At 38.1% G+C, this 16011-nt stretch overlaps 1 long non-coding RNA gene across 1 annotated transcript; it reads left to right on the top strand.

Annotated features, from left to right (window-relative positions):
* Positions 1-14533: 14533 nt before the first annotated feature.
* On the top strand, positions 14534-15667 carry LOC125227419. Its single transcript, XR_007177181.1, has 2 exons — positions 14534-14967; positions 15334-15667. It is a non-coding gene; the product is annotated as an uncharacterized LOC125227419 (long non-coding RNA).
* Positions 15668-16011: the final 344 nt, after the last annotated feature.

The following is a 16011-nucleotide window of genomic DNA, read 5'->3' as shown; positions in this document are numbered from 1 at the left end:
TCGGCATTTGCCACAGCTCATGGGAGCCTGGAGTCCGCTTTGACAACTAATCCCAAGGTTTGGCGTAAGCACTAGTTTTTACAAAAGCGACTGCCTTTGACCTTCCAACCCGAAGGGTAAACTAGACCTTATTGGAATTAGTCCGGTTTTCTCACGATGTTTGCCTTCACCGAAAAGCGACTGGCAAATATCAAATGACATTTCGCACATAAATTCCGAAAAACTCATTGGTGCGAGCCGGGGTTCGAACCCGCGACCTCCAGAACGAAAGTCGCACGTACTTACCGCTAGGCTACCAGCGCTTCCAACTAAAATAAATATAAACCTAAATTTATTTCTTGATAAAATATATATTTTTTTGTTACTGGATGCAATCTTTGATTTTACGACCAGTTTGAAAATAACCTTATTCTGTATTGTGAGTAATATTAGAAAGGCTTTTGATTAAGTTTATTTTCAACCTATTTCAGACGAAAGTATCTGTTTTTATGGGCAGTATAATATAAAATATACAGTGCCATAAAAACGAATTGAAATTGCTTACCTGTGATAGACAAAGCAGTTCAGAAAGTGATGGAGAGAAGCTAAAAAATCTAGAGTTCAACGTTCAATATGCTATACTATTACCTAAATATGCCTGAAATAAACAATAGTTTAAGAAGACATCCATTAAAACATTTGCATGTATTATAGAGAAGGCGTATAGTTATGGATGGCATGGCATGATCCATCGTCATAAAGTCACAATTAATAATAAATAAATAAATAAATATTGGGGACACCTTACACAGATCAACTTAGCCCCAAACTAAGCAAAGCTGATACTTACCACTTGTATTGAAAGACATACGACACGGACACCGTCATTTCGTACCTAAATTCAGTATCTACATTTTACTAAAAGCAAGGAGGATCGAGTATTATAGAGAGTTACTGTCGAAGTAAAATGTGTACTTAATCACAGTGCATAGACTGCCATCTCTTGACACAAGCTTAAAACTTTTGAACATTAGTTTTGACAATTTGGCCCATATTCTTAGCTTGATATTGTTAAAATGTCATATATTAGTAAGTATTAGCGCCATCTAGCTGAGCGTACCCCAAAGGTGTAATGCCATCTAGGCCACCGTACCTTTTTCTGTATGGTACTGAGGTACATTTTTTCTTAGACTTTATCTGTCTATACGGAGCTATATATACTAGGTGAAAGGTTTGAAAGGTTTTCCCACTTTTTACCATTTTCAAGCACTTTGTACAGAGCGGTTCCAAAGTGGAAAGCATGTAAAATGTTGGTGCCACTATTTTGTCCTGGATTGAAAGGGCTCGTGATTCTGAGTAGGAGAAACACCAAATTTACCTACATTAGAAAAAATATTTTTGTCATCTCTTCTCGCGAAAATACTCACTTTTGACATTGACTAAATAATAAGATTACACCCACACACTAGGTTTTATATTAAATTGCAAGATATAAGACCACTTACAAACCTTGTAGCCTAAAATAACTGAATTTACCAACGAATAACACGAATTACAATTTCAGATTCGAGGCATTCCCCCAGATGGACTAATTCACCAAATCTCTTCAAAAGTTTATAATTTTTATGGGTCTATAAGTGGAGATATAAAATATAAGTGTTGTATAAAAGGGAACCGTTGTTCAGGAGTTTAAGGCGGGGTTCGAAAAAAAGTACTTTTATCACTCGTCTTTGTTGAAGTTAGACCGGGAGGCGGCACTTTCATTCAAGGATAATAATAATAAAATATCACGGAATTAAATACATAATCGTAAGGACAAAGTGATCATGGCCTCCAAACGGTTACTTACTAGAAATAAAAATTATATGCATTTTTCATGATGCTTCCTTTATTGAGTAACATATGTAGGTATTATAAAACGTTAAAAACTCTTGGTACAGGTTCAGGTAAGCTAGTTGTTGGTTCTGTAATAGAATCCTTGTTAACAAGGATTTTTTCTTTAAAGTAGTTTTCACCGCACCAACTGGTAAAGGCTCTCTTTGCTATTCGAAAGCAGATAGAAAAATTGCGTTTTAGCAAAAGTGCAAAGTGATTCCATACAAATTTTAACTTGATGTCTTAAGCTGACGGATAGATTTTACCTATGAATGATGATTTTGAATCATAAATGTTGTTTCATGGATTTGATTTATTTTAATGTTTTATAGTCAGTATTTTGTTCGTGTTGGTGTGGTGAAAAATGCTGTGTTTCACTCGGTGGCAAAGTTTGTTTAACCTTCGTGCCTTGATACCATCGCAACGCTCAAGATTCCACTTTTTGAATCTTGGCACGTGCGGTTAAACAACAACTCTGCCCCCTTGTAAAACAAATAACTGTTCTTAGCTCGTAATTTTTTCTAACAAAATGTATATTGTTCAAGAAATAAATAAATGAAATGAAAAATGAAACTATTTAATAATCGCCCACGCTCCCGCGCTAAAAAATAGAATCAAGCAGAAAAGTATTTTTTCCTTTTACAATATCGCCAGGAAACTTTCCCATCGCGCTATTTCTTTTGTAAAACGCTCGCTTACATAATAATAATGTTTGTTCTTTCTTCGGATTTGTTTATTTAATTAGATACGGGAAACTTTTGTCTGCGCAAATAACATAATATTTCCCTTTGTTTAAATTAATAAAAAAGTAAGTATTTGTATTTTGATTGCTGTGGAAGAACCTCTATAAGTCCATAGGAAAATATTAGGAATCTCTAATATGAAGGAATATGCAGAAGTTACTACAGAATACACTCCTTTGACATCACATATGTGACACTCTTTGATTGTGATCGATGATTTTGAGTTCGTGATTCTTTTCAGAATCACGAGCTGATTCGATCCCGACGATAAAAAAATGTGTCCCGAATTTTCCATACAAAATTCGAGTTTCCAATACGTCACGTTCGTAACTTACGTTCATACTAAAATCGTGACGTAAAGGAAAAAAAAATGAGGACATAGAGAAAAGAAAAAAAAGAGGAAAAAAAATATACAAACAAACAGTGCCTCCACTACACCTTATACATACCCATAGCATGAATTTATTTAAAGAATTGGCGGTCAAACAGCTCTTGAATTCACACAGCGTCAGCAAACATCCACGTCAAACATGTGTGTTGCATGCGGGCCTTTGTGCGTGGCCAGTTTGCACGATGAAGTTGCAGAGAACTGGTCAAAGGGAATTGTGATTGATTCATTACAATTACTGCTTAGAGAATGACATTAAAATAGTGTTGATAGTGGGCCAAATCTTAATTATCGCGCCTTTTTTTAGGGTCCAGCCAAGTAGCGAGTCGCTTGTTGTGCTTGCTCTGTGGAAATCGAAATATAACTGTAACTATCCCAGAGTGTTAGAGACACAAAGCATTTCGATGTCGAAGCGATATGGATTGTGACCTTGGCTGAGACGGCTGGCTATCTACATTTACTTTATTTGCACGTATAGGTGGGTGGTAAATTATTACAGCGCGTCGATTTATCTCATATGACCCTATAACCTTTTGAATCAGCTCGGCGTTTTATCAACTATTGTTTCCTATAGGTATTTACATTTAGACATTGCGAGTGAGCAGTGAGAGAAGTAAACCGTTTGTCAATTTAAACGGTATTGTGCAAACAGAACATTATGAAGCTCGTTTTATTAGTGTATCTTCAACTAGCATGGGTCTTTGCTTCTCCACTAAGCGAACAGTATTCAACTCAAAATGACAACAGTAACGGATCTTATGTGAACGTAACTATTTCACCATTTCATAAAATTATAAGAACAAGTGACATATCAGTTCGCGACGCCATTTATTCCTCGCCAGCAGTCGTCCTAGTCGGTGTTGCCGATGGCCTGCTGCGGTGTCTCCATGAAGATCCTGCCGAGTGCGAAGTCTTCCATAAAACAGACTCCAGAGTCCATTCATTGGCTATTGCAGAGGATTTTGTTTACGCCGGTCTAAAATCTGGTGTTGTGATGAAGTGTAATCTGAGTGAGAAGAACTCCTGCAAGGATTTTGAAACTCGAGCTGGTGGGGCAGTAGTGGAATCCCTGGCAAGTGCAGGTGGAAACCTTTATGCTGGCCTGAGTAACGGAACATTGCTGTGCTGCGACCTGGAGGAGCCTAACAGCTGCCGGCCTCTCCATAGACTTGGGAGTAGCGTCTTCTCTGTCATCCAATTTAATAAATTCGTTTACGCTGGTTTATGGAATGGACAACTAATGCGCTGTTCTGTAAACACAGAAAATAATTGCAGATTAATGTATAACATGACAGCAGGTATTATGGGTTTCTCAATTGTGAAGAATAGTATTTTTGCTGTGACTTGGGATGGTAATTTGTGGAAATGCTCAGATAAATCCGAGTTCAGTTGTGTTTCGGCGCCATTACAATACAAATATCCCAGAGATATTGCATATTTTAACGGAGTTGTTTATACGCTTGAAAATGATAAAGGTATATACGTTTGCAAACAGATGAATCATACTGACTGTTCCAACTACGGGAATATGAAGAATGCTTTTAGTATGGTACTGGCGTACGGTTCATATCAACTGCAGAACAGATTCAGAAACGAAGACAAAGCTTGTACATGGCAGGGTGAGTCTAAGTGTCCACCTCTGGTAACTTATTATGATGCTGAAGAGAGGACCCTTCTGGAAGTGCATGTTAAAGATGGCAAACTTCATAACTCTTTAGGGATTGAGGTGGATACTAGTAATGGAGATGAAGGCAGCTTAGGACCATCAGCTATCTTTGTCATGAAGCCAGACGGGACACTATTACTATCAAATACACATAAAAAAGAACTGCTGCATATGTCAAGTCTCTTTGCTGGAAAGCCTGTGTCAGGAGCAGATCAGATGGTGGTTAAGAATGGAGTGATTGAGAAAATGGTTGCCTGTTCGAGCCATTACAGACCCGACCTGAATTTGAACAGACAAGTGGTTCAATCCTGACTTTCGCAGGGATATGAGGGTTCCATTGACTCTCGGATATGCGACGATCAAAATGATATAAATAGTATGCAGTAACGTTCTTAGAATATTTATAGTGTTCTGACTGGCAAGCTTACGAACAGTTATCCTTTGGCCCTAGATTCTGTTTGTCTTTTGTGGAAGAGGTGATTTTATGGCATGATTCATAAATATACTATTAATAGGAATGTTATCATAGTGGACGTTTAGAGCGTTTTCACATTATCCGATCCGATATCGATGTAGGAAGGATTTCAAAGGCAAAAATAAAAGATGGCGTCTTTAATGTACAGGATATCGGTTCTACATCCGATATCGGATCGGATAATATGAAGACGCACTTAATGTTATACCATCTTGAAATAAATACATATCTATCGTCTTTATTCTTTGAGCTGTCAAGATTAATACATTTTTCATCACACCCGCACTTTAGATATTGCACGCAGGCGGAGCGTGAGTAATAGAAAAATCGTTCTCCCAAGGGAATAATGAAATTTCTTGTACCGTACTTAACTTTTTTACATCTATTTAAATAAGGGTTTTAGAATGATTCACGGTTATTTTCATTAGACTTATATTGACCGGGATATAGACCGTGATTACCTTTTTGATTTTTGTCGAGCTCCCGATATTTCGACGCAGTTGCATGCATCATGATCACGGAAAACTCTATGATCACGAATATTTTTAAATATGTATGAGTCTCACGGGAGTTTTATAGTTAAAATTCTATGATCACTATCTATTTTTTACATGGCAAGTGTGATGAAAAACATTGTGTGTAACTCGGGGAGTATGAATATTACTAACTCGAGTCTTTAAATTTAACTTACTCTCGTTAGTAATATTCAACTTCGTCCCCTTGTTGCACAATGTACTATTGTTTCCATGTGTAATATGTTTATTATTACAATGTATGCCCACATTATTATTATCTTCTAGTCAGTCGGAAGGTTCATTAAGTACCTATTTGCATGTAAAACTTGTGAAGTTTAACCATTCTGAACTAATACGGTATTTGGAGTAGATTCATCCGTGCATCACATTCGAGCATCGAGCGCTGAGCGAATTCTCATGTCACGTAACAAGATTCTCTCTCGCTGTGGAATGTGACTGGATGGAACTATGTACCTAGTATTTAGTAGGACCCATTTTTTTGAAGCCCCATCTTAAAAAGCAAAATTTCACCAGTTTACGGCATCCAATAATTAAAGCGGTTTAATGTCTGACAGGCAAATCGTTTTTATTTGCTACGTGCGAAGTAGTTGCAGGGGAAACCCTAACATAATCATCACGCTCCAAATGATAAAACTGCCGGCGTATCGTGTTTCCAATTTTATCACTACTTATGTGTGGATAAAGTATCCGTCACGCTTTGGCAAGTACAAGTATGTCAGTGCGAGAGTGACAGATGTCTTATCCACGTGGATAAGTGATAAAATTGGAAGCATAATATGCCGGCTGTCATTAGGTACCCACTGTAAAGCTGCCACATTCATTCCACAATACATACATACATACAATCACGCCTGTATCCCATAAAGGGGTAGGCAGAACACATGAAACTACTAAAGCTTCAGTGCCACTCTTGGCAAATAAGGGGTTGAAAGAAAACGAAACTGTGACATTGCAGTGACAATACATATCCTAAGAAATGAATGATATTGGAACCTATTTTATATTACTTACAAGTATTATACGCAGTCAAAAGAGCAACTACCAACTAGTTACTCGTATAAACGCCGAAGTGTAGGGTGTCTACGTCTGCGAAAAAGGCCAGCACCTCATTACGTCCCGTATAAATTACTGAATGCGGTGTACCAGTTTCAAAAGGAACTTCCCCGGATCCACTGACAAAGGGACACCCTACAACAGGTGTTATTATTGGAAACCCAGGACAACTTCTTTTCGACTTTATGTGCATACGTTTTCAGTATTTATTCGTGTTTTTATGGCGTAGTAATAAAATAGACTCGTGTTTTATTTAGCGGTGGAGTTGTAGCTTGATATATTGCGTTTTCAAATTAAATACGGATTAAAAGGTGTTTTTTTTGCGTAGGATTTATTCGCGCTGGTTAATTTGTCTGGAGGTTGGCGAGGGCGGGTTTTATTAACACTTTTACTGCTGACCTCTCAGGCTTAACAGTTTTACCGAGGGGCCAATATTTGGACCGATATTTATTTTAGTATCGCTCTTTTTTACCAGGTTTTGTGTAAACTTAAATATGTACAATGCATTTTCACCGTATGACTTCATATGGCCTAATAATCGTCTACGCTTAACTGAACTTTTTTGGATGGACGTATGGAATGATGCATATATTTTATTCTCTCAAAACGTTTTGCCCAGAACATCTACCTGCACATAACCACAAGTATAAAACGTAGAAAATATTTAACTCAACGGTACACCAATCCCTAGCAGATAAGCTACTTAAAATATTAAGAACTAATTTGAATGCAAGAGCGACTGCGCCGTCAAATGCCGAAATTTTAATCAAACCCAAACTGTTCGAAACTTTTCAAATTAGCTGTCACCCTTGGGGGTGACCATAAATGGCTGAAAGAGGGTTAATTAATCTTTTCGCACATGGTTAACCTGGCGATCGGAAGCTGATTTTACACGTGCGGGATTCGGTTGTGTGGACAAGTATCATCATTGGTCTTGTCGCTCTTGTTGTCTATTGCAAACGATTTATTTTCATTCGGCTACGGCACCAAGACAATTAAATAGTATGCTCTCTTGATTGTTTGAAAACCTACGAAAACCTATGAGAGAGGGCGAATGATTGTATAAATGTTGGCTGATAAAACTTTTTGAGTGCTATTATAGATATTTATGTGACTGGTGCATAGTGAGAGGCATTGAAACACGAGTGTTGTTTTATGAAAAGAGGCACCAAACTGCATAGTGCATGGGGACGTAACTCTGCAGTTGTGCACTTGTAGTTTTCAGGCTGAAACCCTCTGAAATCACAGAGAGGCAAAACTGCAGCAGACTGCAAGTTCCTTTGTTGCATTTTTATTTCTAGTGGCTTGATTGCGTTCGCTCGACTTCTGACAAATCTGGTGTTACAGAAAATTCCACATGACATGGCTAAAAGAAATATATTTTTCCCTCACTAGCTCGGAAACACGTGTTTTGTCCTTTAATACCAGCGGGTAAAAACGCATTTTATCCACTGGTGGGTAAAGTAATTTGACTTTGAATAAAGTCAAAATAACTGTTTTAAAATTGATAAAAGTTGGTGAATCTAGTAATAAAGATGACTGACTTACCATCTGTGGAACTACTGGAAGCAGTGATAAACGCATTTTTTGCGTTGTAGTTTCCTCGCTATAGTGAGGGGAAAAGTTTTGTGTTACACTCGGGTGCAAATGTATTTTACTTCTCGTGTGTTAAAAAACTCGCAAGTTCAGGATTCCACACTCGGCGTTAAAATACAACTTTGCCCCCTTGTATAACTATTTCAGGTTAGTTTAAGGAATACAAAAATATGTAAGTAGTTAAATAATCATACTTAAATTGGGCGACTTGAAATATTGACGCAAAATCAACGTGGTGTTATAAGTTAGACATGTCTGTCTCTCTGTGTGTGTGTCTTTCGAAGGGATGAATCGATTTAGATTAATTTTTTTTTGTTTGAAAGCTGAATTGGTCAAGAATGTTCTTAACCATGTTTGATGAAAATCGGTCCACTATGTCGGGTGTTATTACTGTTTGGTTTTCGATTTTTGACCTCTGGTTCCCATCCATCGCTCGGCAAGCAATAGCAACCAACGCTTGACCTCAATGTAAACATGTAGTAGACGACATATAAAGCAGTGCCGTAGATACAGCCTGTTTGAATCTATGCCGGTAAAGGGTGTTCTCATACATTATTCAAAGCTAGGGCGTTGTTTGCCTACGACCACGGAGCTTTATCTCACGAAGGGGCAATGCTAGATCTTGGATAGTTGCGGAGTGTATATAGTACCCACCATGAGTTTTTAGAACGTTATTCGATTGCGAGATCGTTACCTTACGTTATTAGTGTAAGCATCACAATTGTTTTTGTATTTTACAACTGGGATGAGGTGGCACTTCAAAAAATTCCGGATTTCTGCTACTATAATGGGAACATATTTTATTTCCGTCCCTACCAAGTCGAAAACTCGACATTTGTCTGTCTCTGCTACTCTAACAGAAACCTATAGCCACTACATATCAGAATTAAGCTTATATTAATATTATGCCACAGTTTCGTTTTCTTTTAACCCCTTATATGCGAAGAGTGGCCCTGAAGCTTTAGTAGTTTTATGTGCTCTGCCTACCCCTTTATGGGATTGTATGTATGTATTAATATTATATTAATTCTACTATAATTGTCCTAAATGAGTCTATACTCAACTGAATCTTGACCGTAGCAAGGGCTTCTTAAATAAAATCTTGAGTCTCTTTCTATTTATGTGTAATTTATTTCGGTTTTTATTTATATATGTAGTAACTAGTGTGTGACTATTTTAAAATAAACAGGTTAAAATATTTTCAATAGAAGATAATTTAACTTGTGTCAATTAGAAAGGATTCAAGTGTTCACGTTACACCGAAGGTGAAAATTATTTTTCTATTCTCCGGTCGGAAAGTGTCAAATTTCAGACAGCTGCGCTAAACGAAGTTACCGCTTCCCGGCTCCGTCGAACAGAAAAAAATACACACCAGTAGGTATATAAGAAAGACTCAGAATAGTACATGTTTCTTGACCTCAGCCGGCTTCATCTTAGCCGACAATTACATTAGTCTAGAGCCAATTTGACCAAAAGTCGTCTCCTTCATGATTTTCGTAGACATCTCTTCTAAATACCTAACACATTTTCAGAATTATAAAAAAAAACATGAAAAAAAACCGAGCACCATGGTTTTTTTTCTAAATAAATATGTTTTTTTTCAGATGAACAAATAATACGACAATAACGGTTTTTCGTGAGTAGTAAAGTGTTTCAATAACAATAACGTACATTTTAATTCAATTAACATTCAGTATACAAACGTTTATTGGGGAATCCCCGATGCTGCGTGTAGGGTGGAGAGGCGGTGGTGTTGTCAACAGTAAATAGTGATAACTACCAACTACAGATTTCGTAAATGTTACTTTTCTAAGACCAGAAATTAAAGTTATTTGATTAAATTCGTTTAATAGTTAACATTAAGTCTAAAAAACCGTAAAAAGTATTAACTACTTTCCAAATTTTGAGATTTCGTACTTTAGAAAAAAACATACTCCAGAAAAAAAAACTGTTTTATTCACGGTTTTTTTTCATGTTTTTTTTTCAAGCCAGAAAAAAAACCGTTTTTTTGCAACCCTAATGGATGTGTTCCTCATTGTCTCCAGATTACGAATTGAGGTCTAGAAAAAGGGGGGGAAAGATGGCGACCGACCATCATTAATATGTGATGTGGCCGACAATTACATTTCTTACTTTACTGGCCAGGCCCCGTAGCTTAATAGCATTTCTGCGACGCGAAACGCCACCGAAACGTCGCAGAAATGTAGTCTGGCTCTGTCGCGCCAGAGCGATAGAGATAGATAGCTACGAAAGGGATATTATCGTAAACGTTTCACACTGGCCTAGGTACCTACAGTAGGTATGTAAATGTAATCTACTACTGTAGGCCTAGCACATGATGGCCGCGGGAGTATGTCGCCGCGAGATAGACTACCCGTCCTTATGTCATTAATACAGTTAGAAGAAGACGTGGCATCTATCTCGCGGCGACATACTCCCGCGGCCATCATGTGCCAGGCCTACTGCTACCACGTTTTGTACAACATCTACGAGGAAATTATTATGTTAGTATGCACGTAGATTTAAAATGGAGTCTATGACGAATCGTTATTCTCGATACTGAGTTACATATAAAAAAATCGTGGTAGTTACAATGGTCTAGTGAATTACTTATGCGATTTTAAATTAGGTAAACTAGGAATCTAGTGCTGAGTTAACAGGTTTACGTATAGACATTCCATTTGCAAACTAGCGCTGCTGGTAGCCTAGCGGTAAGTGCGTGCGACTTTCGTTCTGGTGGTCGCGGGTTCGAACCCCGGCTCGCACTAATAAGTTTTTCACTTATGTGGGAAATGTCAATTGATATTTGCCAGTCGCTTTTTGGTGAAGGAAAACGTCGTGAGGAAACCGGACTAATTCCAATAAGGTCTAGTTACCCTTCGGGTTGGAAGGTCAGATGGCAGTCGCTTTCGTAAAAGTAGTGCCTGCGCCAAATCTTGGGATTAAGTAGTTGTCAAAGCGGACCCCACGCTCCCATGAGCCGTGGCAAATGCCGGGATAACGCAAGGAGGATGATGAGACATTCCATTTGCAAGTCGTTATCGAGTGTTGAGTGTAAATTCTAGAAGTAATAATTACTTGGAAAGGATTTCACCCTTCTATGTAGTAATTATTTGGTTTCAATTCTTAGTTTTCAGTTTTGAGATGGGCTTATGTATCAAGGTACAATGAGCTGCAAAAGTGCATGGCAAATTTATAAATATCTGTATTCATAATTTTTCCATGCAATTTACTGTACGTAGGGTAGCAATTGTATGTTGCCGTTATGGAGTTAAAGAGACATGTCTGTCTGTTTGTGTGTGTGTCTGTCTGTGGCATCGTAGCTCCCGAACGGATGAACCGATTTAGATTTAGCCTTTTTGTTTAAAAAGCTGAATTAGTCGGGAGTGTTCTTAGTCATGTTTCATGAAAATCGATCCACTATCCGACCGCGAGGTCGGGGGTTTTTTCAAAATTTTAATTTTGTGGTTAGGTTATTGAAAGTTACAAGCGGCTTATTAATTTCCAGGCACTTCCATTAATACCAAATGGCAGTTACCTGCGTCCGTAGCAACCATTAGACAAGGTACTCCCGTGGCCATTTTGCTAAAATATGGACTAAGCATAGCTTTGTGTCACCGTGCTGTGTGTCTAGCCAACAACCCAGCTGTTTGCGCACTATATAATGTATACGCTAATAATATACACCGTGGGCCTGAATAACCCTAAATTATGTTCTGTCTCACCAATACGTTGGAAAGGGACAAAAGAACTTTATCGGCTTGATAACTTTAGAGTACGTTTATGAATAAGGGGTTTTAGTATCTTTTTTTGCTGTACTTTGAGAATTATGATATTTTTGAGTAACCTATTCCATTCAAAAATCTGTAATGTATTTTTTCAGTGCAGATGGTGTTTTTTTTACGCATTAGTACGAGAAGTGGTTCATTATATGCCAGGTCGAAACTTCGGAGGGTCATCTGTACTGAAAAACGTCGTACGATACACGTGCGAAAAGGAAATTCGTAACTCGTGTCGATTTCAAACACTCCCTTCGGTCATGTTTTAATTTATCTCCACTCGTTTCGAACTTCCTTTTTTACGCACGTGTATCGTAATGTACTATTTTTTGTTGAATACCTTATGAAATACATATGGTAACAATAAAATCCCTGTTTTGTTAGTATGTAAGTTGTATTTCTGCCTGAGATACAGGATCACACTAGTTGGCCCGGATATGTTGAAGCTTCTTTTGTGTTAATATTGTTTATGACTTGTTATAAGGGATATTTTTTCGGAATTTATGTGCGAAATGTCATTTGATATTTGCCAGTCGCTTTTCGGTGAAGGAAAACATCGTGAGGAAACCGGACTAATTCTCTAGTCTAGTTTACCCTTCTGGTTGGAAGGTCAGATTGCAGACGCTTTCGTAAAACTAGTACCTTCGCCACATCTTGGGGTTAGTTGTCAAAGCGGACCCCAGGCTCCCATGAGCTGTGGCAAATGCCGGGATAACGAAAAGAGTATGATGATAAGTGATATTTTTGGTAGGTACATGAATTATTTTTTTATTTTTATTCATTCGTTCTAAACGAATGGCATCTTGGGAAGGTTCTGTGCACCGTGTCTAATATTGTATAGCCTCGTTGCGCTTGTAAATTTCTCTCTGTCAAAACTTTAGTAAAGAAAACCTTATGCAATGTTATCAGGGTTTATTTTTGGTTTCCAAAAATTGAGCACTTGTTGGAATTTACAAGTAGTGACGTTAGAGTGCTTTGTAGTGGAATTTTAGTTGAGAAGTGACTAATTCTGATAATAATTTAAAGTTGATGCATCATACTCATATATTTATTCAAAAAACAATACAGGTATTGTGTTTGAAGCTTTAAAACTAAGTATGATGGTGCGATAAAAATCCTAAATCTAGATATTATACATTATAAAAAAATCGTCTACGGTGTGGGAACAACTTCCCGATAAGAACTTTTTTAATTCTTTATTAATTACCAGTACAGTCAACAACGCAGCTGTAAATACAGACAAAGTGCCAAAAATATGTATACACACCTTAATGTATGTACAGGGGCGGCTCACTCCGCGATTCTATCGTCGCGCTACAAGTACATGCCGGCGGCCGCGAGGTCGCGGCCCGTTCAGTGGTGTCGACCTTCGCGCGGCGCAATAGAATTCAATGCCGGCTGCTCTCGTGCGAGCCGTTTGTTACTGTAGGTAAGAATTTAGAATTGCGGCATTTTGTACGCATCAAAGGAGTGAGCCTTCTGTACTTGTACTATTATATATTCTGTGGTACAGGCAATAAAGATCTGTATACATGTTTTTGGCACTTTGTCTGTATTTATAGCTGTGTTGTTGACTGTACAACCGGTTATAAAAACTTAAAATTTATTCATTGTTATTCTTCACAATCTTTCAGGCGTGTCTGATCCTAGATGATATTCTTGCGCACAGTTGTGAGAGATTAAAAAAAAATTTGAGCGTAATGCACTCGCGAAACTGACATGATTCCAATATTTAAACGATTCCATTTGTGAAATTGTACCTACGTGTTATTTAACTTGATATTAAATACTTACATACCTATCTGCTTTGCCTTAAGGTTAACTGGTAGCAAAGAGGATCGAGTATTAGAGAGCGTTAGGCCTGATTTAGACGGCGTGCGAACTCGCACGCGATTTTAGTTACATTGCGGGCTGTTGAGGTTACATACAATTTTGCTCAGCCATCAAACACCGCAATGTAATAAAACTCGTATGTGAGTTCTCGTACCGTCTAAATGGGCCCTTACTGTCAAAGTAAAATGTGTAATCACAGTGCATAGACTGCCATCTCTCGACACAGGCTTAAAACTTTTGAACCTCAGTTTTGACAATTTGGAACATATTTTTAGCTTGATATGTGTTAAAATGTCAAATATTAATATTAGCGCCATCTAGCCGAGCGCCCCCCAAAGGTGTATCGCCATCTAGGTCACCGTACCTTTTTCTGTATGGTTTTGAGTTTGAGGTACGTTTTTTTCTTAGACTTTATCTGTCTAAACGGAGTTACATAATATATGTCTTTGCTAATACATAATGCCTTTTGGCATTAACTTCGCAATTTCTTTTTAAATTCCCTTGTGGAATAAAGTTCAAATAAATAATTAATATTCCTATTAGTGAGGATCAATTTTTAGCTCTGTACTATTCTCTTATTCAAGGCTATTAAGTAGAAGTTGTAACGTTATACGTTACATGAAACTATTATCACTCAAATAAATAAAATCATAAATAAATGTACCTCTTAAAACTATATATTTTACAAGCTAATACTTATAACTATTTACAATATACATCTATTTTAAACAAACAAAGTGCAACAGTGTTCGTCGGCGCCGTTTTAGCGCTCCCAGAATAATATCGCGTGCAACATTTTAGCGCCCCGGCAACTAGTCCTTTTGTTTGTCACATCTGGTGACACCTATATCACAGCGGCGCTTAGCCGCGCGACCATTTCCGATCTTCATTCGATACAGAACGCACGGCACATTAATATCGGTCTTTATACATGTATCGTTTCGACATGTAACCAATTAAATATTTTGTCGTCTCTAAACGTTCGTCGAAGTGCTCAACGTTAATATTTTTATAGTAACGCGAGTGTAATAAACCCCAAATTGGGTAAGTGGTACATTTAATAACTCAGATGTAGTTAATTCTTGCTAATTAGATTAAAAGACTTTGTGTTGTAATTTTAGTGCTTAAAATATCTTCCTCAAACATCAATCTATTAAATACTAAATACTGTAAACGATTTTGCACAATCATTTCGTTGTAACGGTATTGCATCAGAATTTATTTCCACCCTCATTTTAAAAATGTAAACTGCTGCATCATCTTTCCAAAATGTAATCTCCGATTCTGATTGTGAACATCCACGGCATCACTGCTACATCTTAGGTGCTTTCTCTTCCTTCCGCTTGCCGAGGATGTTCACAAATCATGCAGCCGGACTGTTTTCTCATGGATTTGGATGACGCGTTCCAGGGTCCAAGGTTCGGGCTGTCATTTGGAGTGTCGACTCCACCACAGCCACCTCACCACCATCGCTACTCTCGCCAGGCAGAGCAGACCTCCCTTGCCGAGCCCTCGGACAGCCCCTGAGTACCTACGGTCGGCTGCATTTCCAGAGGGGCGTCCCCCCACCGACGGCACAAACCAGGCGAGAGTACCTAACCGCAGTGTAGACAGGATTTTGTGTGAATTTATAAAAACTAGAACCTACGACCTAAATTAGCTCAAAATTTAATCATTAAATTTCTCGTTTCCGAACTTCGTCTCCGTTTCCGACATTTAAATAAATTAATATTTTTTGCACGAATTTGGATTACTCATTTCTCTCTTTTAGCTAGTAATTCAGACCTTAATCGTGACAAAGTATTTAAGGGTTATCCAAAATGTCCCTCACCTGGAATATACCCGGGAAGCGCAAACTATGCAGCCCTAAATCGACCTGGCGTCGTTCGGTTCAGCAGGAGCTCAGGGTGCTAGGCATGGGGTGGGAGGAGGTCACCCAAACTGCCCTAGACCGGAGTAAATGGAGAAATATGATTCGAGCCCTACACCCCAGCAGAGGGCAACAGGATGTAAAGAAGAAGATGATTGAAGTGTTGGTTCTCCAATGCCGGTATGATAATATGGGTATGAAGTCAACGTACGGTAAAA

The sequence above is a fragment of the Leguminivora glycinivorella genome, chromosome 6, assembly GCF_023078275.1.
Source record: "Leguminivora glycinivorella isolate SPB_JAAS2020 chromosome 6, LegGlyc_1.1, whole genome shotgun sequence".
Lineage (NCBI taxonomy): Eukaryota > Metazoa > Arthropoda > Insecta > Lepidoptera > Tortricidae > Leguminivora > Leguminivora glycinivorella.
This window is presented reverse-complemented; position numbering and strand designations above follow the sequence as displayed.